This window comes from Myotis myotis, unplaced genomic scaffold (assembly GCF_014108235.1).
Source record: "Myotis myotis isolate mMyoMyo1 unplaced genomic scaffold, mMyoMyo1.p scaffold_m19_p_1, whole genome shotgun sequence".
NCBI lineage: Eukaryota > Metazoa > Chordata > Mammalia > Chiroptera > Vespertilionidae > Myotis > Myotis myotis.
The window spans coordinates 34,305,492-34,328,253 of NW_023416313.1; the positions used below are offsets into that span (position 1 = coordinate 34,305,492).

At 42.9% G+C, this 22,762-nt stretch overlaps 1 protein-coding gene across 7 annotated transcripts in view; it reads left to right on the forward strand.

Annotated features, from left to right (window-relative positions):
- CRACD (capping protein inhibiting regulator of actin dynamics) overlaps nucleotides 1-22,762 on the forward strand; it is a 246,994-nt gene that overhangs the window by 116,212 nt on the left and 108,020 nt on the right. For 5 of the 7 annotated variants that reach the window (XM_036334702.1, XM_036334684.1, XM_036334725.1 and 2 more), the window contains exon 2: nucleotides 10,708-10,855. The gene's annotated coding sequence lies outside the window, so the exon portion shown is untranslated. The remainder of the gene's footprint in view (nucleotides 1-10,707; nucleotides 10,856-22,762) is intronic. The other 2 variants (XM_036334716.1, XM_036334733.1) reach the window with 1 other exon arrangement.

Below are 22,762 nucleotides of genomic sequence, written 5' to 3' on the forward strand. Positions count from 1 at the left end.
AAAATTAAAAGTGGAAGTGCTTTATGACTCAGTGATTCTACTTCTGGGAATTTAGCTGAAGAAACCCAAAACATAATCCAAAAGAATATATGCACTCCTAGGTTCATTGTAGCATTATTGTTTTTTAATATTTTATTGATTTTTTTTTACAGAGAGGAAGGGAAAGAGAGAGTCAGAAACATCAATGAGAGAGAAACATCAATCAGCTGCCTCCTGCACCCCTCCCACTGGGGATGTGCCCAAGGTACATGCCCTTGACCGGAATCAAACCCGGGACCCTTCAGTCCGCAGGCCAATGCTCTGTCCACTGAGCCAAACCGGCTAGGGGCCATTGTAGCATTATTTACAGAAACTAATATTTGAAAGCAGCCCAAGTGTCCATCAGTAGATGAGTGGATAAAAAAAGCCATGGTACATAGAAAGGGAGTGGACTGACTATTCTCGGGGGGGAAAGGATTGTGGGGGGTGCGGGAAGAGACTACAAAAATCCTGCACCTATGGATGAGGACAGTGGGGGGGGGGGTAAGGGCAGAGGGTGGGGTGGGAACCGGGTGGAGGGGAGCTATGGGGGGCAAAAGAGGAACAACTGTAATAATCTGAACAATAAAGATTTAATTAAAAAAAAAGCCATGGTATGTTTACAGAATGGAATACTACTCTGCTATAAAAAGGAAGAAAATTTTACCCTTTGGGACAGCATGGGTGAACCTGGAGAACATTATGCTAAATGAAATAAGCCAGTTAGAGAAAGACAAGTATCATCTGATTTCACTCATATGTGGAATTTAATAAACAAACTGAACTACCAAGCAAAATAAAGATCGATTCATACATAGAAAGCAGGCAGACAGCTCTGGTGGGGATTAGAGGGATTGAGAAAAAACAGGAAAAAAAAAGAATTCATGACATGGACAACAGTGTGGTGATTGTGGGGAATTGGGGGGTGGGTGGGGAAGAGGACATAGAGGGGATAAGTGGTGATGGAAAAAATTAATTTTTTAAAAAGTACAGATTGGTAGTTACAAAATGGTTATGGAGATGTAAAGTACAGCATAAATACATTTAGTAGTATTGTAATAACTATGATGCCAGGGGTGTACTGAACATCAGGGGGGGTCACTTTTGTAAAGTATATGATTGTCTAACCACTATGCTGTACACCTGAAACCAGTACCAAAAAAAAAAAAAAAAAAAAAAAAAAGGATTGGCCAGGCAGGCGGGCTCAGTGGTTGAGCATCAGCCTATAAACTAGGAGCTTGCTTAAGGTAAAGTTGGGACAGATGGCCACAATCCATACCTTTTGGGAGTACTATTCCCTAAGTTAATGCTCGGGTCACAAGGTTGTTGAACACATGGTTCCATTCCCAGTCAGGGCGCATGCCCTGGTTGCGGGTTTGATTCCCCAGTAGGGGGCGTGCATGAGGCAGATGATTCTCTTTCATCGATGTTTCTCTCTCTTTCTCTCCCTCTCCCTCCCTCTCTGAAATAAATAAAAATATATTTTTAAAATATGGAATATAAATTGTGATTGAAAAATAGTTTAATTTTTTTAAAAAACACCTTAATATTCAGAGCAGATTTTACTTTTATACAGAGCTTTTGCAAGTATGATTTCATTTTAACACAGATATTTGAAATCACTAAGTTAAATAAGCATTTTTGCATTCTGAAATACGTAATGAATGATGTAAAAAAATGCCCATGGACCCATCATTCTATCTTTGTAAAGTAGTAACATTTTGCCTTAAAGTTCTCTATTTCCTTTTGGGGGGAAAAAAACTGTTCAGAATGTGGTGCTATCATTCTCCAGTATAATTTTTTCTTTTACAATATATGTGCACATTCTTAAGCAATACTTAATATTACTTCACATGTTTTAGATTTTATGTAAATGCTCTTACACTGTATATAACATCCTGGGACTTAATTTTTATGCTTAACAGAGTTTTATGTGTCTTGATAATATTGACTTGATATATGTAGCTCCATTTTATTAATTATCCATGCTCCATAGTTTTCTGCTGTAAGATATGCTGTAACTTATTGATTCTTCTCAAGATGGTATTAAAGCTTTAGCTAATGTTTTGCCCGTATAGCTTTGCAGCAGATCCTCTAACCTTTGCTCCTTGGCCCGTATGGAGAGCCCCTCCTGATTCTCTGCTGTGGTCCACAGAGCAGCAGTGTTGGTATCATTTGGGAGCTTTCATTATATAAAAAACTGTTTTTAATTTTTTTTGGGGAAAAAAGAAGTACATCAACATAGTTTTAATGGGATTGTGGATAAATATTTTTTACTTCTTGATTTTTCTTTTGTGGTGGTGATTTTATTTACTGCTTTTACAATAAAAAAAGGAAATTTTAAATTTACTTTAATAATCCAGCTTATTACATTATGAATACATTTATGTTATTTTAATTTTTTTAAGTAAGTTGTTATATCCATAGAGCTGATCTGTTGTACTAATATGCAATGACTTCCAGGATCTCTTTTTAAGGGAAAACAGGGATGTGCAGGACAGTGTGTCTTGATTATATCTAATTTTTACATTAAGGAGCAGAAAGGGAGAAAGGGTTGAAGACATACCCATATATAGTTTATATGTATATACAAAGGGTCCCTGGTAAGACACAGAAGAAGCTGGAACCATCCTATCTTCCTTTTCAGGAACACAGAAAGATTTGGGATCCCTCTCTTACTACTGCAGTAAAAGGTATAATTAGGAGTGAGAGCTAGCCCTGGGACCTAACCATTTATAATTAATGAATCGTCATTTATCACATAGTTTCTTTAGGAAAAGACCATCAGCGTTTCAGCAACTGACTTTACAAACCAGCACAAAGAACAAACCATATTTTTTTTATTAAAGACTATGTTGACGGTACACACGATGAAGGCATTACTGAAACTGGGAAGAGTCCTGAGGGGCTGGAGTGTGGGTGGAATAGTGGGAGTCTATTGCTATGCCCGAGAGCAAACAGACAGAGCGGGAGTACGTAGTTTCTTTGTAGCTAAGTCAGGGAGGCTCCTCCACTGTATTCTCAAATCGCAGAGAAGACCAGACCTGGGTTGAGTCCAAAAGTACAAGATAAAGCAAGGTGGAAAAAAGAGGGGAAATGAAAGTAGAATGGAAATTCAGGAGAGCCTTCAGGAAGGTTTCAGATTTGAGGGCTGTGTCTTGGCGTCATCTCTAAAGTGTGAATAATTTTTATCATCTGTTCAAGAACCAGGTGATCCTAGCATTAGCGTAGGGAGTAGTACTCTCAAAAGGTAGGCATTGTTGGCCATCTGTCTCAATTGGTGAACAGGTTCATGATCCCACACCAGGTCTGTCCTTTCAAGCCTGACCCTTAGATTTTCCTTTAAGAATATAGGAAATTACTCATCATTTATTCTCCAGCCAAGTATGGGGGGGGGGGGGACAGAGCCAAGGGGGAGGGGAATGCAATTTATTTCCTAAGAGGTGCCTGCGAACAGTTGCCTTTGAGAAGTTGAAAATAAAGGAACAGATTAGTTTACTCATCTGTAATTCAAACAACCAGCAGAGGTATTTACCTGGTGAGCTACTTTGCTGCAAAGAATTGAATGAATTCAGTTCATGATGCTCAGGTTCTGTTTGTACTTTCACTGGCCAGCAGAAGAAAAACCCTCCTTGTCCCCTGCTCTTCCTTCTCCACCCTCTGTAATGGAATAACCTCCCATTGGTATCAATGTTACGAGCGCAGAGGACTCTTCATTTCTTGGCGGGCAGCTCCCTGCCCGTCACTTGCTCTCTGGTTTGAGTGGAGTAAGAGTTCCTGGTAGAATCCCCTTAGCTGGGAAGAGTACAGGCTCTTTGTGGGGATCGTGCACGTGCTGCTGCTCTGTTGGGAACGTGAATCGCATTGGTAGTGGGGATGTTAAGGGCAATGTCCAGGAACAACCAAGTTTTATTCGATGCTGCTCATTGACAATAAGGAAGGCTTGGAATTGAGACTCATCCTGGGTAGCGATGGGGTGCAAAGACATTGATTTGTCCAGAGTAGAGAATTTGCATGGGGGTGGTAGCTGTTAGGGAATGGAAAAAGCTCAGATGCATTGAGTGGGATTGGGGGAGGAGGGCCTTGATTGCCAGAATCAGTTAGAAATTTATTCTGTGAATAATGCGGAGTCATTGCAAGTTTTGTAGCGTGGGAGTAACTTAATGCAAGCAGAATTTGCTGAATTAGTCTGGCAGTAATATTTAGGGCACAGCAGAGGCAGACTAATTGAATGATGGGATATTATTGCAGCAGGACAGACATGAGTAGGTGAGAACCTGGGTCGGAATGGTGGCAGAGAGAACAGATTGAAGCAAGCATGTCAAACTCACGGCCCGCGGGCCGCATGTGGCCCACAACAAATATTTTTGTGGCCCAGCCAATATAACGGTATATAAGAAACGTTTTAATAAAAATTTAGTAACTTAATTTTTACAATATCCTGTTATACATAATTATTAGTAACTAACTACGATGTTTGCTAATGACTGATTACTATAATCGTGTTGCATTCATTTCCCTTATGCGCCTTACGCACAGGCACACCATTTCTCTCCACTAATACTAGCAGCGGATATTTTAGCAGCCTATTGCCACGTCATTAGTCTTGGGCTGACTTGCTTGGTGTGCGCAACAGGAAATATTTCGCTTTCGGAGAACAAGAAAAATAGGCTTATTTGCACTACGCTTATTTGTGTAGTTATTCAGTGTCTGGTAAGTTAATGTTCAAGAAAAAATACTAATTTTTATTAAAATGTTCTATTATTTTATGTTAACGATTACTCATTTATTTCAGCCCTTTGTATTCAGCATGTCTCTATTGAAATAAACCTATGTTTCTATGAAAATTGAAGCTTTTGTTTTTTTTGTGGCCCACATAAACTTAAACCTTGTTTATTTGGCCTGTGTTAGCCTTTGAGTTTGACATGCTTGGATTAAAGAGACAGTCAAAGAATGAAACAAGTGAAAAAAAGAACACTAACCAGGCATGGAGAGAGAGAATGAAAAAATAAAATGACAGTTATCAGTCTTAGAAAAACTGTATCATTACAGCTGATAAGGACTAGATATTAGCTTTGCATTAAAGATTTATGTGTGGAGGGGAATAAGAGTACATAGAGGGTTAAAGGCAACCAGGAAGACAGTTATCAAGGCAACTAAAGAAACAGACAATTTCAGTTAGCTGTGCCTACTTAGCAGCATCACATATTAGGGGACTGTCGGTGGGACAGCGGTGAATGTCAAGACAAATGGGAACCGAGCAAAGACTTTTCTTTGGGATTCAGAGGTCATTGGTAACTCTCAGAAGTGCAATTTGAGTAGAATGGTGAGATCAGGAGTGATTAGAGGGTTAAGCAGAGAACAGTTGAGATGTTGGAGAGAAGATGTATAGACCATTTGCCTCTGAAGTTTAACAGTAAGAGGAAGAAGAGAAATGAAATTAACAGCAGCAACTTTACAGAAAACCAAAACTTGTAGTTTGGCTAAGAAGTGTGTGTGTGTGTGTGTGTGTGTGTGTGTGTGTGTGTGTGTGTGTGTAGAGGAATAGTAGAAATTATAAGATCCGGGGTGTAGGGTGGGGTCAGTAGGGGTGGATTTCAACTGTTGAGCCTGACTCCCGTGTATAAGACATTTGTGAAGATGTTTCTACATACTAATGGCTTAGATTTCCCTCCTTTTTGATGCAGTCACACAGTATTAAGTAGATCTTTTGCACTTACGTGGTCGCAGAAGTTCTGTTGGGTAAGAGGCTGGGGAGGTAGGGATGAAGGAGCAGATTTTTGCTACTCTTCTCACTAGTGCATGGAAGTAGAGGAGAATGGGAAGGAGGTAATTTATATCTTTTTTTTTTTTCCAACTTCACAGTATAATTTCATATCCAGCCAAAACCGAAATATGAGTCTCCTGGCCCAAAGTCCAGATCATTTCTGCCCCCTGCTGTCAGGTTGGGTGCCTTAGAGGAGGGAGGGAGGACTACCCGGGTCCTGCTGTTCACTGAGAGCCACCAAAACTGGTGTCACAGCTCCTCCTGCCAGTTGCTATTGAGAAGGGGCTGAGAATATAGTGCTCAAGGTGACCAGGTTGTGTCGGTCTGCAAAGTCCAAGTCACCCAGATGGAAACCCAACTCCAGCTGGCCAGCCCCGCAGCACAGTTTCTACTCCAGACAGAAACCCTCTGAGTAATGCAGCTGTAGTTTCTGTTACAGTCTGTTCTCAAGTGGCAGGTCACAGGCATCATGACTTGCAGAAGTAAATGAATCCCGGAGACGTGGTCCTGACACCAGGTCTTCCTGACTGCTGGACTGATTCCTAGCACCTGGTTTTAGGGTGGGCCCACAGACAGGAGGGGCTGTGAAACATCCCATACGTGGCCATGGCAAATAGGAAGAGTCCACTTTCTAACTTCTTTACCTGTGTATGCATACTCTGGGCCCACGGAGGGTCACGTTTCTTCCTTCTCCTTCTCTTCCCGTCAGTCTCCAGAGTGTAGTACTAAGCACAGGTGGCCCCATTATTGCTGCTTGTGTTCTTGTGTCTGAAATGAGTGCCCAGATAGTTATGCGTGATTTACAGACAAACTTAACATTTCCAGTGTTCTGTAATGTTCCCCCTGAGCATCTGAGAAAAGAAATGAGCAGAGATGGGGTGAAGTGGTCAACCTGGGACAAGTTGTAAATTGCTACGTCAACAATAAGTGAGCTTCCATGAGGATAGTTTAGTTGAGCCAACACCTTGCTGGGAGTCATGAAACTTACCTGGGGCTTCACCAGGCCTCTTTTCTCTAAATGGGAAGAAATTTGAAAGAGTAAAACCAGATTTCAGACATGGAACAGTCAGTTCTCATTGTTCCTAGATTCTATATTTGCCAGTTTACCTGCTGGCTAAATTTATTTATAACCCTAAAATCAATGCTTGTAACACTTTATTTATTTATTTATTTATTTATTTATTTATTTATTTTATTTATTGCTTTAAAGGTGTTTATTAAGGAATGGTGGACTGTGTAATTGACACTTCTGGAATATGAAAAGTCAACTGTGGTCACATTTCCTCTCGGCTGTTACTGGGCGGGAACCACCACTTAGAGCAGCATCTCTGAGAGCTGCTACGGAACTGAGACCAAAGCTGGCCGTGTCTGGAGAGAGGGCGGTCATTCAGACAGTGGTCTTTGTATTAATTGCAGTATGTAACTCTACTGAAGTCCCAGTGGCAGCCACACATAGATTGTGGGAAATTGTTTGGCAGTTTCTTAGAAAGTTAAATGCTTTCCATCCTATAACCTAGCAGTTCCACACCCAAGTATTTACCTAAGAGAAATAAAAATATATGTTCACAAGTAGACTTGTATGAAAATATTTATAATAGCTTTGTTTATAATAGCCCTGAAATGGAAACAACCAAATTTCCATCCACAGAAGAATATGTAATAAGTTGTGCTATTTTCATACAATGGACTATTTATTGCTCAGGAATAAAGAGGAGTAAAGTATTTATACACCCAACAGTGTAGGTGAATCTCAGAGACACGCTGAGTGAATAAAGCCAGACACAGACATACTATATGAGCCAATTTGTATGAAGCTCGGGAACAGGCAAAATTAATCTACGGAAATAGAAATGAGAACAGTGGTTGTCTTTGAGATTTGGGGATTTACCAAATGGAGCATGAGGGAACTTTCTGGAGTGATGAAAATGCTCTATATTTTTATTTTGTTGGCGGTTACACAGTTGGGTTTCTTTATCAAAATGTATCAAATTGGCCCTAGATGGTTTAGCTCAGTGGATAGAGTGTCAGCCTGTGGACTGACGGTCCTGGGTTGGATTCCCATCAAGGGCACATGCCCGGGGTTGCGGGCTTGATCCCCAGTAGGGGGTATGCAGGAGGCAGCCAGTCAGTGATTCTCTCTCATCATTGATGTTTCTCTCTCTCTCTTTCTCCCTCTCCCTTCCTTTCTGAAATCAATAAAAATATATTTAAAAAACCAAAAAACTTATCAAATTGTACATTTTAGAGCAGTATGTATTTTACAGTATGTTAATTTCCCCTCAATTTAAAAAATACTATTTTTTAAATTTTTTATGAATCTAATCTATATTATTTCAAAATCATAAGTTCAAAAAAAGTACACTATAATTTCCATTTGTTTAAATATCTGGGGGCATACTTTATGACCCATATGTGGTTAATTTCTGTAAATGTTTCATGTGCACTATAAAAAAATGTGTAGTACCAGTGTTGGTTACAGTATTCTATATCTGTTACTACAGTTGAGTTCGTTAATTATGCTATTCAAATCTTTTGTATCCCTACTTAATTTTTTCTGGCTTGTTCTGTGAGTTTAAATATTTTACAATCTTTATAATTTTGAACATATTAATTATAGTTATACTAGAGGCCCGGTGCCCAAAATTCATGAACGGTAGGGTGTGGTCCCCAGCCCAGCCTGCATCCCCTCGGGGGATGTTGGGCCTAAACCAACAGTCGGACATCCCTCTCACAATTGGGGACGCTGCATGCACCAGTAACCATACTTTTCATACAGGTGAAAAGCATCTTGCTCTTGTATGGGCAGCTACATTTTTTTGCCCTGATTATAAAAAGTAATACAGAACATGATCCTTCTGAGGCAGAAGTACCATTTTCCCCATCTTATGGGTGGAAAAACTGAAGCAGAGAGAAGTTAAGTAATTGGCTTTGCCACACAGTTATAAGGGTCAGAATCAGGGCTGACCACAAAATGTGCAAGCCAGAGTCCATGCATGTCATCGCTGCATCATCCTGTTTTTTCAGTGTTAGAGTAGGCTTGCCAGGTTTTAATTTTTAAATCTAAGAGACTGTTCCCAATATATAGGGTAGGGTCCCTAGGCTGGGCTGGCGATCAGGGCCATCAGTGGGACGACCAGCGCGGGCAGGGTGATTGGGGAGCCCCCCAGGGACCCACCTTGGCTGGTGGCCTGGCACCTCCCACTGGCCGGCCCCACCCTGTCCCCTGATTGCCACTGCCTGTCACCTCCCTCTGGGGGAGGGAGGGCAGACGCTCAACACAGGAGCTGCCCACTGCATTGAGCGTCTGCCCCCTGGTGGTCAGTGTGCGTGATAGCAACCAGTCGTTCTGCTGGTCATTCTACTGTTCAGTCTATTTACGTATTAGGGGTTTATGATATAGGATTAAAGACCATGTCCTATGACTCTATTTGGGTCATGTCTGGGTCATTCTATTGTCTCTCTTTCTTGAATCCATGCCCTGGAATGCCTAGCAATTGTTGATAGAATGCAGACATTTTGTATAAAGAGTCATAAACACTGTAGATGATGGTATCTTTCTCCAGAGGCTACTTTTGCTTCTGAGAGGTGGTTAGGGTAGGGCAGACCACATTAATCAGACAAGGAACTGAGCTGCTTGAAGACTCAGTTCTGGTATTATTTTAGGCTTTCATGGTAGGTGGTGCCCTTCAGGGGTCCTAAGGAAATGTACCTGAGCTTTTCCCTTTCTGGGGGGTCCTGAACTCCAATATGAATTCCTCCAACATCATGAAACTGCCCGAAGCTCTGTTTAATTCCCAAACCTGTTGGTGCTGCTTTCTGCTTGGTTTACCCCGTTTCTCAATTAGCAAATGCTTAGAGAGGCAGAATGTCCAGTTCACCTCTCTACATGTCCCTTCTCGCTGGGATTCCCTTGCTCTGCCAAAGGATGATGGCTCACTTCGGGTGCCTCTGCACAGCTGCTTTCTGCTGGGCTTCTCAGCAGTTCTGCGCTGGGCCCCTTAAAGATCAGCAGGTGTCCTGAGAAGAAAAGTGGTACCAGGTGTTGCCTCAGTTTTATTTCTCTTCTCCCTAAGATCTTGGCCTCTCATGTCCTGGCTGCCTTGCTGTAGCACTCCAGTATTTTAAACAGGTTTTCAACATAATCTTTATCCAGCTTTTCCAGTTGTGTTCAATGGGAAGGTGGTCTGACACAAGCTAGGACTGGGTCTTCTTCTCTAAACCCACACAGGGATCTCCCCACAAAGGCCGACAACCAATGTCATCCTGAGATTAGAAGTGATTTCTTCCTGTATCGTTGCCCCAGAAAGTCGCTGCCTTCTCCTGGGTTTTGCAAGGGCAGAATGACCTTTTGCAAATCAGCCATTTCCACCTCCATCCAGTTACAGTCTCCAGTCATGGCGTCAGGGTTGGCATCCCAGCATGTTTGGGAGGGTTGTGCATACCCTACATGGAGGGGGAGCCTATTAGCCTAGTTTGAATGCGATTAGCATTTGAATAAAAAGGTGCCTTCGGTATCTCTAGGAGAAGAGATAATCGAATGATTACTGCCTTCACTTCTGCTGGGCTGAATATGTGTCTGATAGTTCCTTGAATTTTAGCTAAACTGCCATGAAGAATAAATGTGAGAATTCTGTAAAGAAGGATGGAAGCTCAATATTCATGGATATGATTCTTTCAATCCCTTCAAAAGTGGAGGCAGTTAATAATAAATGTTATTAAGGCACTAAAATAAATTTAGGCCAAGGGATGCACATTTCTTGAATTTACGGTTAGTAAATTTAATTGGAAGTCTCAGCAAAAACCTCTTTTGACTTGCCAGAGAATGGGAAAGAGATTCATGTTGAAGGCATTCCCAGAGAGAACTGAAGATATAAAACTCTTGCTGAATTGTGGTTTTTTGTTTTTGTTTTTTTTCTGAACAGTTCACGAGGGTGGTGATTCCCAGGCTTTCTCGAAATGTACCTCATTTTCTGGCACACTTACCACTGAGGGTGAATTCTCCTTTTAACAAGAAGAAAATTCTGGTGGAGAGCTACCCAACAGGGAAAGGACGTGTGGCTGTTACGGTAGGTAAGCCATTTGTTTAGAGGATGGGGAAAGAAGAGAAGTAACTTGTACAGAAAACACTAAAGAGCATTTCCTTATTGTGAGTGGGACTCCAGAAATGGATAGTACACATTTCACTAAATACCAAGTTAAAAGGCCTTATCGCCCCAGCTGGTTTGGCTCAGTGGATAGCGTGTTGGCCTGTGCACTGAAGGGTCCCAGGTTTGATTCCAGTCAAGGGCACATGCCTGGATTGCGGGCTTCCTACCCACCCCACTCCCCAGGTTGGGGGGGGGGGTACAAGAGGCAGCTAATCAATGATTCACTCTCATCATTGATGTTTTTATCTCTCTCTCTTTCCCTCTCTCCCTTCCTCTCTGAAATCAATAAAAGTAAAATTTTAATTTAAAAAAAAAGAGAAAAAGGTCCTTATCACTGAAGATCTTCTAATTCTAGTTTGCATTCCCAGCTCTTCCCCTACCAGCTAAGTAAACTTGGACAAGTCACTTATTTTTTTCTAAACCCCAGTTCTTCCATCTGTAAAGGGAAATTTCATAAGAAAATGTTTTACAGATGGTACAGAGTAATATAAAAATGCAGCTATCATTGTTTATTATTTTTACTGCTGTTATAAAATTCTGTGAAATAGTTAGTGGCCTGTGTCTCATGGTTTGTTTGGACCATAGAACTTGGTGCTGTGAATTGGAGAGCTTCATCTTGTTCCCCACCTGCCGGCCCTCTAAGTATAACTCATACCATTCTTTGGGCTGCAGATACCTGCTAAGTACTTTTGGAAGTTAGGGGGCAGGATAGAAGTAAAGGACAAGATCAAAGGAAAAACAACAACTGTATGCGTTGTCATGGCAGGCATTGGTTCATTAAAAATAAATAATGTATTTTTATAACCCTTGTTGAGCACATATTATGACCTGGGTACTGTTCTGAATGCTTGTTCCCTCACGGAGGTTATGCTGTAGCATGGAGGGAGGCAGATAGTAAATAACGCACATACTGAAGAAATAAGTAAATTGTTAGGATATTAGAAACCAATAAGAACATGGGAACAAGAAAAAGTAGAGCTGAGTAAGAGGATTTGGGGGTGCTGGGTGGGGCAGGAGTACAAATTGCAGTTTTAAAAGGAGTGGCCAGGGTTGGCCTCATTGGGGAAAGACAGGAGGTCAGGGATTCACCCTGGGCGTGGTCCAGGCAGAAGAAGAAGCTGATGCAGAGGCCCTAAGGACAGTACAGACTGAAGGCCCACGTCTTGGAGCAGGTTACATGGGAAGGAGTGTTAGGGGGTGAGTTTGGAGAGGCAGTGTTGGCTCTCGAGGAAATGATGCCATTTCCTAGTTTTAGATAAGGAAGAAAAGTTAGCTTGGTTGTTTTTTTGTTTGTTTTTTTGTCTACCTGGTTTATTCTTAGTGTGTTTCCTCTACAATTAAAACACACGAGCGCACACGCACCCTAAATAAATCACAAAATGACCACTGTATTAGTGTCCTTCGGCTTCTGTAACGAAGTACCCCAGACTGGGGAGCTTAAAACAACAGAAATGTATTGTCTCACAGTTCTGCAGGCTCGAAGTACAAAGTCAAGGTAGGGCCATGCTCCCTCTGAGCCGCCTAGGGAGGAATCCTTCCTCGCCTCTCCCTGGCGTCTGGTGGTGGCCATCAGTCCTTGGTTTGCAGCTGCATCACTCGGTGTCTGCCTCTCTGGTCACAGGGCATCATCCCTGTGTGTTTGTGTCTTTAATGGCCATCTTCCCTCGTCTTATAAAGATACCAGACATGTAGGTTGAAGGGCCCACGCTCCTTCAGTCCAACCTCACTTCACCTCTTCCATCTGCAACAACCCTGCAGGTACCGGGAGTTAGGATTTCGGGATGCATTTTGGGGGACACAGCTCAGTGCCTAACAGCCACCTTAAATAGGGAACAGTATGCATTACTATTTCCATCTTGCAAGTGGAGACACAGGCTCAGACGCTTAAATGACATGCCCACGGTCAGTCAGGAAGCAGAAGAGTCAGGCCAGGGCAGTGTTACCATGCTGCTCCTGTGCCATGAGGAGTGTGAGGATGGAGGGGACAGGGAATTGCCGTGGCTCAGGACAGGCCCTGCACACATACAACATCGCAGTCCCCATCCGCATCATACAGCCTAATCCCAACAGAGCTCAAAACTGGTGCTCTGTTTCAGCATTCCTTTAAAAGGGAAACAGAGGGCCCCTCCATTTCCCGCCCCCCATTTTACTTTTCATTCCATGGCATGACCAACATAGGAAACAGATGCTTTTTCCCTGCTTTAGGAATTTTTCCAGAAAAATAAGCAGTGTCTGTGGCGTGTGAGCATTTTGTGACAGGACCACATGTTTTTTTTCTCACATGACATGGGGGAAAAAATATATGGCTCTGAGTCAGTTGGAATACAGCAGTAGAAATAGGGGATTTTGGAAGCATTGAACATGTTTTGTTTTCTCATTATATTTAGCAATTCCTTCTTAACAGGAAATCTGGCTAGCTATTTGTGAGCCTGAAATCAACAGGAGAGCCTTATTTTAGACTTTGTCTTGAGGTGTACACCTGAGAAAAGGAAGGACACCCCAAAACATACGGAACACTTTACCAGGAGGAAAGTGGGCGCAGCCACCAAAGGCTGTAGTCCCAGAGGAACGTCAGAGTCTCCGTCAAGTCCTAAGTTTGGGAGATGAGACCAAACAGTGGTTGGAAAAAAAAATGTCCTAAGGTTGAAACTGGAAAGATCAGAGCTCCATGAAGAGGTGGTGTGAGGGATAAATCGAATGGTTCTAAAAATGGGGAAGAAGGTTGGGGAGACCTGTTTGTCTCTGTCTCTGACTGTAAAGTGTGGGGGTTGGAGTGGAAGGTGTTGGGTAAACCTGGCCAGTCCCTCACCAGCTTTTCCTAGACAGGGTTGTTAGCCATTTTTGTTGTTACATGGTCTTATAGTTTCTTCTCAAGGTCCCTTCTTTTGATCTCTGTTCTCAATATGTTTTTATTCCCCCTAAGTTCTTGGGCTTCTCTTTCCACTTGACAGCTGGCGGCTTTGGATCTGTGTGTTGGAGCAAATGTTCTTTAGTATCAAAAGGAAGGAGGGGGGAAAGCTGCCTCTCTTCCAAAGATGCTTCTACTCTTTGTGGAAATCGATTTTTTTTTTAATCCTGAAAGTGTGTAGAAAGAGCAAAGCCTTTATATTTTTCTACTGGATTAAAGGCTTTAATTTTTCTACTGAATTAAAAAGACCTCCCCTCTTGTCTGAGGTCACCACCCCTCCTGAGAACACCGCTCGATCCCAAGGGCCTGTCCGGAGTTCAGAGGCCAGTAAACACAGATGTACGCTGTCCACTTTGGATTATCTGGCCGGCAGTTTGCAACTGCAGGTAAACCGGTGGTGCTGCTGCTGACTGGGATTGGCCAAGCAAGGCAGGGTCACTGGTTGTAATTGCTTCCCAGCTGCAGATTCTGGGCAAATACCAGGCTTTTCACAGGAAATGCCAAAAGGTGACAAATATTAGAACTTAGAAACCTATTTAATCCCTCTTATCACTGTGGAATAGGAATAAAATCCTCCTTATCTCCCAGTAGTGGTAGATTGTTGAGCAATGAGAAATAGTGAGGCCTTTAGGTAGAAACCATTATAAAATATTTGTTAGTTCTTTTTTGTTCAGGTTAAATTCATATAACATGAAAGTAACCATCTTAAAGTTGAACAATTCACTGGCATTTAGTACATTCATAATGTTGCACAACCACCACCTCCATCTCATCCCATAACATTTTTGTCAACCCAGGATAGAACGCCGTACCCATTAAGCAGTTACTCCCCATTTCTCCTTCCCCTCACAGATCCTGCCAGCTCCCAGTCTGCCTTCTGTCTCTATGGATTCTCCCCTAGCCATTTCATATAAATGGAATCAAACACTCTCTGACTCGCTGTGTTTGATGAGACATTTACTTTTAATTGCAAATCATGTATGTTTTCAGTCTTCCCTTATGGTTACTCAGGGCAAGGTGGGTGCTATGGGAACGTTCACTTCTCTCTCATTAAAGCCTCCAGCAAGAAACCTGCTTCAGGAATACCTGCTCCAGGTTTGTTGCTGGTGGGGTTCTCTTCATGAGACAAACAGCAGTTTAGAATTGAGTTCCTTCGTTTGCAAGGATCTAAAGACTTCATCTTTACCGAGTTTCATTTCTGTCCTGAGACTCAACCTCCTCCAGCACCTTCTCCCCCCACCTCCAGTTTATGTCATTGTCTAGTGGTCGGAGCACTAGTTTATGCCATCATCCAAATGAACCTGTAATTGATATTTTGGCATTGGGATAGCCAGAGATTATATTGCTAGCCTAAGCAACAAAGCATAGTCTCCCCTTCCCCCCCCCCCCCCCCCCCAGCCAGGGGAGTTAAATGATACCAACCGTTGAAGATGAAAATTTGAGAAATACTTTACACTCTCACCTCTTGAGAAGGCTGATCATCCCCCCCTCTTCTCTTCCCTCCCGGGTGAAATAGAGGCTGCTCAGGGAGGGCTCTGGGATGCAGACAGAAGAGGCACTGAAATGAGATTCCTCTTTCCATCTGCCAGACGTAACCCAAGATGAGTTGCACAGATGAAGCTGGCAGAGGAACAGGGAACTGGATGGCAAACAAGGTTATGAAGGGACCGAAATCCTAGTTAAAACCTTTTGCAGGAGCAAAAGAGCCTGCTAGTCTAATAATGCAAAACCCAAGAATAAAGTTGGTGCTGTGCTAGTGGTGTCAGCCAATGCAACCTCTGTGAGTCTCTCCAGGCCCCCCCAGGAGTGTTATTAGCATGTGCTGTAGAATGATAGTTAAATACAGGGCACATTATGGCCTGTCTCCTTCCCATGGTGATGATCAGGTACTGTATCATGTGCTAGGTGGGACTTAATCATCAGCTATCTGCTCCAAAATACCTCTTCCAGGAGCCTGAAAATAGCACCTTTAGGGTAATTAATGGGTTTGACAACGTAGAGTGGAGGAGATGGGGTGGGGCCTTTTTTATTCTTTTCCCCTCTCTCCATCCCTCTCTCCCTTTCCTTTTCTCATCTCTCCCTCTCTCCATTTCTATGTATGGAACTTGTTATGTGCCAGACACCTCCTAAAGGTTAAGGATATGCAGTAAGACCCTGCCATCCGTGGCCTGGCTGTCAGGGCTCAGTGGTTGAGCATTGACCTATGAACCAGGAAGTCAAGGTTCGATTCCTGGGCAGGGCACATGGCTGGGTTGCGAGCTTAATCCCCAGTATGGGGCGTTCACGAGGCAGCCCATCAGTGGTCTCTCTCATCTTTGATGTTTCTATCTCTCTCTCCCTCTCCCTTCCTCTCTGAAGTCAATATATATAAAGACCCTGCCATCCAGGAGGTCGTGGTCACGCCCTGCTTCCCGTCCTCTGTCCAACTGCATTGTGTTTCCCTGCTGTTACCGTGAACTGTAGTTGTGTACTTGTCTGACTCCCAGAGTAGGAAGTGGCTTCCCAAGGCCAGCGTTGGCCCTGCTTTGAGCCGTTGGATCTGGCATTGCCCTAGCAGAACTTCACTGAGTTGAATTCAGATATGTAAACAGATAACCGGATAAAATGCGATTAGTGATATTTGAGAGAGTTTTACACAGAGTGCCGGGAAGCACGAGGGGCAGAGTAAATACTGCCACCGGGAGCCAGGGCCTCCCAGAGGTGTCATTTGAGCTGTCTTGAAAGATGAGAAAGTGTTTGCCAGACAAGCAAGGGGGGTGCACAATCTCGAGGTCACACCTACACAAATGTTTTGTTGGGAGGGGCCCTTTGATCCTCTGAATCCCGCCCTTTCTTTCTTTAATGAAACTTTGGGAAATAACTGCTTGATTTGCCAGTAGCTGTGGATCGAGCCCAGGGACAGCACAGGCATCTCTCCTGAAAGTCATAGCTTTGTTTTTTCTAGGGACCAAAGCCCCTCCTGTGCAAAGAATTCTACTGAGTTCTTTACCGCCAAAATGCCACCTCCTCTAAGCTTCCTTTTCCTCATTGAAATAAGTAGTAAAAGAAGATATTTTCTTTTTTAAATTGGAGGGAGAAATTTCACTTTAGAGGGAGAAAAACTTTTCCCCTTCCCCCTTCTGGGTTCTGTGGCTGGCCTAATAATTAAATCGACATTAAACAGATTCACAGGAGAAAAGCAAATTTAATTGTGTACGTCCAGGAGCCCACGGAGACATGAAGGGCTCGCAGACAGTGAGGCTATGGAGGCCTGTCTGCCCTCCTAGCACTGGAGAAGGGACTTCAGAGGGCAGGAAAGTGGTTCACAGGAAGGTGGGAAGAGCAAATGTGTGGTAAACAGTGATTGTTTGCCATGCACGCAGGTAAATCTTTTCGATATAAGTTTTCTCTGGTAACAGGCCCCCCTATCTAAATTCTTTGGGGGCAGTTAAGGGAAAGGTAAAAGGCTCTTCCTGAGTCTGCTGGGCCTGATCGTCTTCAGCTGGAAACAATCCACCCGCCAAAATGGCACATTCTGGAGCCGGCTTGCGAAATCCCTTCAGCTTCCGTGAGCCTTTCACCTCTCCCGCTGGCAGGCATACGCTGAATGCCTCCCGCAAAAAAGGCTCCGCTCTGAGTCTAGGGCCTAGGCGCACTGAGAACAAACAGTGAGACAGTTTCTGCTCCCAAGGAGACTCAAGTTGACACCAAACTAATGTCAGCACAGCTCCTCTACTGTTTACTCTGAAAGCAAAGTCTTTCGGTTACATCCATGCACACAGAATTGGCACTGAAACTTTTAAAAATAGATGACGGTGATGGAAGAAAGAAAAAAAGAAACACAAATGTTTTCAATTTTGAAAAAAATAAATAAGTAGATGACTTCGTTTCTAAACTGACATTCAGAGGTCCAAGGAATAATGAAGAAGGCTGTATTACTCACCACCGGAAGATTTATCAGGAAAAGGAAAAAACATATTTAGTCTAAACTTTATTGGACACATATTTTAAGAAACCTTAGAAAGTCCATTCCATGCAGAAAAATATCCCCAAAAGGAGCATTTAAGACTGAACTTAAATTTTATGTTAAGTATCTGGTTATATAGACTTATGTATTTCAAAAGTATCTGTGTATTTGTTTTTATTTGTGATGGATATTGGTGTTTTGTGGGACTTCATAATTTCCAATTTAGAATTCTGATTATCACACAAATAAGGATGCGTTTTGCCAAGGCTTGTCTTGCTTTCCGCATCTAGATGCAACTAAGTTCTTGAGTTGAGTAGTGCCTATAATAGGTAAAATTGCTCATCCTGATGCTATGATTTCAGAATGGCCTCCCTCTCTTCCCCTTCCCACCTCTCCTTTCCCCTCCCCTCCCCTCCCCTCTCCTCCTACTTTTCCTCCTCTCCTCCTCCTCCTTTCTTTCTCTCTCTCTCTCTCTCTCTCTCTCTCTCTCTCTCTCTCCCTCCCTCCCTCCCTCCCTCCCTCCCTCCCTCCCTCCCTCCCTCCCTCTCTCCCTCCCTCCCTCCCCCATTCTCCAGTCTGTGAGGAGGGCATGAGACAAGTGTTAAAATATAGTGTTGTGAAGACTTGTGGGAAGAGGTTGGCTATAAGGAAGAGGAGAGAAATGAATGAGAGAAGAAAAGGGAGCTAATCAAGGGATGGAAAAATGCCTTAAAATCTAACATGTCATGTTTTGAAAAGCTTTGGGAAAAATAAAAAACATAAACCATGCCCTTTCCGGAAGAAACCAAGTAATCTAAGGAAGATATTTTATTTCAGATAAGTAGAGTGAGATGAATTTTCTCCGGTCTCAAAAAAGTGAACTTTGCCCAGCCAGAGTGGCTCGGTTGGCTGAGCGTGGTCCTGTGCTCTAAAAGGTTGCAGGTTCGATTCCTGGTCAGGGTACATTCCCAGGTTGTGGGTTCTAGTCCCTATCGGGACATGTACAGAGGGCAACCGATCCATGTTTCTTTCTCACATCGATGTCTCTGTCTCTCTGTGTCTCTCTCTCCCTTCCTCTCTCTGAGCATGTTCTTGGGTAAGGATTTTTTTAAAAACAACTGAACTTTATTTTACACAATAGAAGCATAAAAGACCTTTGAAATTCCACATAGAACTTGATATCAGACATCAAAGGGGAGTGGTATCAGGTTGATTAATATCAGCCTCCCTTCACCAACACAGACAGCAGTGTCTCAGAAAACTGAGTCCCTCCAGGGCAGGGACAACATCTATTAATCTTGGAGTCCCCAACCTTAGCACATCGTTTGGTGTATTGCCATTATTTTTTTTTAACAAGTAAAATGATTAGAGTTAGTCCCTTCCTGCACATCACAGCACTAATTCAGTTGGAAGAAATTATTTGAAAGCAACTGACAAGAGAAGGAATGTGATATGAAGTAGACGATTGAGGTTTTCAAAGGACACATCTCGAAATTTTTCTTCATTCCCAAATTGTTCATTTCACTACATCATATAATTTTCCACGCACAAAAAAACATACGCACTATGAGTAGAGAACAACAAAAGTATATTGAGATTCAGATGTTGATATTAAGTAATGAGAATCATTCTTCAACTAAATTGCAAATTGCTAACTTCTTGACTGCTATTGTATACATAATCTCAGGAAATCATCCTATCTAATGGTAATTGGCATACGACTGCTACCCTTCCCATTGGCTAATCAGGGAGATATGCAAATTAACTGCCAGCCAAGATGGCGGCAAGCAGCCAGGCAGCTGACTTGAACAGGGAGGCTTGCTTGCTTCAGTGACGGAGGGAGCCAAGCTTCCCCGCCTGCCTTGCCGGCCTCTCAGCTGCACTGTAAGCAACATTGTAACAAATATAGAAGCTAAACAAAACCCCCGGCTTCAGCCAGCATGACCGCAACATTGTTTCAAATACAGAAGGGTAAACAAAGGCCAGAAACCTGCTTTCAGCAGCAGAGGTCTCATAGCTGGAGCCGAGCCTCAGAGCTAAAGCTGGCCCAGAATTTTAAAAAAGGAAAAAAGGACAGGTTGGGAGCTTCAGTCACCCGCCAGCCTGAAAATGGCCCTCAGCCCCTCACCCAGGCTGGCCAGGCACCCCAGTGGGGACCCCCACCCTGAAGGGTGTGTGACCAGCTGCAAACAGCCATCATCCCCTCACCCAGGCTGGCCAGGCACCCAAGCGGGACCCCCACCCTGAAGGGGGTGTGACCAGATGCAAATAGCCATCATCCCCTCACCCAGGCTGGCCAGGCACCCAAGCAGGACCCCCACCCTGATCCAGGACACCCTTCAGGGCAAACCAGCCAGCCCCCACCCGTGCACCAGGCTTCTATCCTATATAGTAAAAGGGTAATATGCCTCCCGGCACCGGGATCAGCATGACGGGGCAGCGACCAAACCCCCTGATCGCCCTGCGGCTCTGTGTGTGACAGGGTATGGAGCCCCAACCCCCCTGATGGGCCCTGCTCTGTGTGTGATAGGGGGCAGCGCCCCAACCCCCTGATAGGCCCTGCTCTGTGCGTGACAGGGGGTGGCGCTGCAACCTCCCTATCGACCCTTCCTTGAGTGTGACAGGGGGCGGTGCCCCAACCCCCCAATCGACCCTACCCTGAGCATGACTAGGGGTGGCATCGAAACCTCCCAATCCACCCTGCTCTGTGCATGACAGGGGCACCGCCCCAACTCCCCAATCGGCCCTGCTCTGAGCCCGACCAGGGGCTGCACCTAGGGATTGGGCCTGCCCTCTGCTGCCCGGGAGCAGGCCTAAGCCAGCAGGTCATTATCTCATGAGGGGTCCCAGACTTCGAGAAGGCACAGGCCGGGCTGAGGGACCTCCTCTCCCCCCGGAGCGCACAAATTTTTGTGCATCTGGCCTCTAGTTTGAATATAATCAGATTGGCAAATACTAAAACATGAATGTTTATAGGCTACTATGTTTTATTTAGAAGATGAGGAAGAAGATATTTTTTTTATTCTAGTATTAGAACATTCTCTGTCCTGCCTCTGTTGAGATTATAAATTTCCTGAGGACAGATATGACTTACACTTCTTTTTTAATCTGAGGACATGTATGTGTGTTGTTGTTGTTGTTTTATGAGAGAGAGAGAGAAAAAGAGAGAGAGAGAAACATTGATGTGAGAAACATCAATTAGTTGTCTCTCATACGTACCCTGACTAGGGATCGAACCCACAACCTAGGTATGTGCTCTCACTGGGAATTGAGCCCGCAACCTTTTGGTATATGGGACAATGCTCCAACCAACTGAGCCACCCAACCAGGGCATACCCTTCTTTTTTTATCCTCAATTTGCATAGTTTAATATTGTGGACTTTATGGGCATTCAGTAAGTAGTTGATGACTTGGATTAGGTGGAAAAATGTACCAATATGAACACTGTAAAAGTCAGTGTGGATAGGCATAAAATAATTAGAAACACATTCCCATATACAATGAACTTTGTTGATATATTTTCCCAACTCTTTGCTAACATTCCATGATCAGATCTGTAAATTATAAAAGGCCAACCTACAGGCAATACTTTGCAGAATACAGTGACAATAGATCCAATAATAGGAAAATGTAACTGATTTCAGGCCAATCTAATAAAGGACATTTGTAAGTCAAGCCCAGGAAATTGCATTCAAGAGTAATGTTGTAACATTCACTGCAATATGACAGTGGTAACAAATTTTAAAAAGAATATTGAAGCTTCAAACTCTCCAGTTCTTCAGTGATAATGGGATTTCAGGTTACCCCTAACAGAGTAATCAAGCTAAAGAAGCAGCTAAGAGATACATAAAAGGAATCAAAATTGAATAAGGATCCATTAATATTATAGCTTATGTTTCAAAACGAAAAGTGAAAACATGGGGAAAAGGGAGAGTTCTCTGAAGATTGACTGACCGCCTCCAGTGGGTTGAATTTCTTGGATACATCTGGCCAAGTCTAAATGGAGAGATGACATTTGTGTTGAGACTGTTAATTGTCATAGCAATAAATTCAGTAACATTAAGAGAAGGATGGAAGTAATAAATTTAGAGATTATTAAAGGAAGAGACTTTGCTGATAGAAGGTATAAGAAAAGTATTCATTTGCACCTTTCTATTTGAGATTTTTTTGTAAGTGGTGTGATTCCAATGATAAGACCAACCTTGGAAAGGAACAGGTCATGAAAAGGATATTTTGAGTTTAAGGAAATACTTCATACTATGATGCAGAAGTAGGGGGGATATACAGCTTGCTTAATCCAGCCACTGTGCCAGGGTAGAGGCATTTCAGGGCACAGAGGGGAGCATAGTCAACAATGGCTATCAGTCTGTAGGAAAAAGATGCACAAATACTTACTGGCAAAATGTTGTACAGATGACAAAAGCTATACAAATTATAAAGAGCAAAACTTGAAAATTCAGAGAAATGAATGCTTCAAAAATGTACTTGAAAAAGTGTAAGTAAGGTTAAAAGATAGCATTGTGGTATTAAGACAATTTAGATGATTATTTATACCAAGTAGGAAGATGGATGCCAAAGGAACCTATAGACATGAGCTAGGAAAGCACATGGAATTTAATTTCTCTAAAGAAACAAAACTTAAAATGGAAATGTTATACCTGGCAAAGCAGGAGGGTGAAAATTGGCCTTATATAGTTGAAATGTTTGCCTTAGTTTGTCAGTGCAGGATATTTTTTCTCTAATAAACAACCTTGATGAGAATAAATATCTGAACAGAATCTTGAAGTACGTGGAAAATAATGCAGGAACAAAAGAATTATGATGGTGATATAAACCTATTATGCTATTCTAAAATGTTATGAAAAATTAGATCTTAATAACAATACAAATCTTTGGATATTAGAGGGCATTTTGAAACAGAAGAGATGAGATGCAAGAGGATTGTCAATCTGGCGAGATGTATTTTTCTTATGCATAGTTTGGGAATTATGTCGTTT